Source organism: Penaeus monodon, chromosome 15 (genome assembly GCF_015228065.2).
Source record: "Penaeus monodon isolate SGIC_2016 chromosome 15, NSTDA_Pmon_1, whole genome shotgun sequence".
Lineage (NCBI taxonomy): Eukaryota > Metazoa > Arthropoda > Malacostraca > Decapoda > Penaeidae > Penaeus > Penaeus monodon.
In genome coordinates, this window is record NC_051400.1 from 32,572,466 (window position 1) to 32,572,902 (window position 437).

At 34.3% G+C, this 437-nt stretch overlaps 1 protein-coding gene across 1 annotated transcript in view; it reads right to left on the bottom strand.

The window, feature by feature from the left end:
- Positions 1-437, bottom strand: part of LOC119581961 (ceramide synthase 5-like) — a gene marked incomplete at its 3' end in the record, with an annotated part of 60,065 nt that overhangs the window by 42,839 nt on the left and 16,789 nt on the right.

Here is a 437-nt window from a genome sequence, read left to right on the forward strand (position 1 = left end):
ACAAAGAAGAAACACCGCACAAAAAATATATATTGGAAAAGATGTCTCAATTCCCAATACATCTGTTTTGTGTACAGCTTTTTTGGCAATACACCTCATTTTTCCCATTGCTTAGGCGTTCTAACAACCTCTGCGTCGCAATATATTTATATGCACATCTACTTAGCTTTATTACTGCTCTTTGACATTTTATACCCGCAACAAGTCGTCGTTTACTATAGATTTTGTGGGAAGATATACAGGCAACTGTTCAACTTTCACGCAACAACAGATTTGTGTTTTCTTTTTGATAATCAATACCTCTCGCGGTTGGCAAAAAGACTCCATAAAGTGTTTTTTTTTTTCATTTATGAGTTTCACATTCAATTGCACCTTTTTCTATCGACAAATCATAACAATTCTTTAGCGAAACCAAAACCCGATACACTTGTATTTTT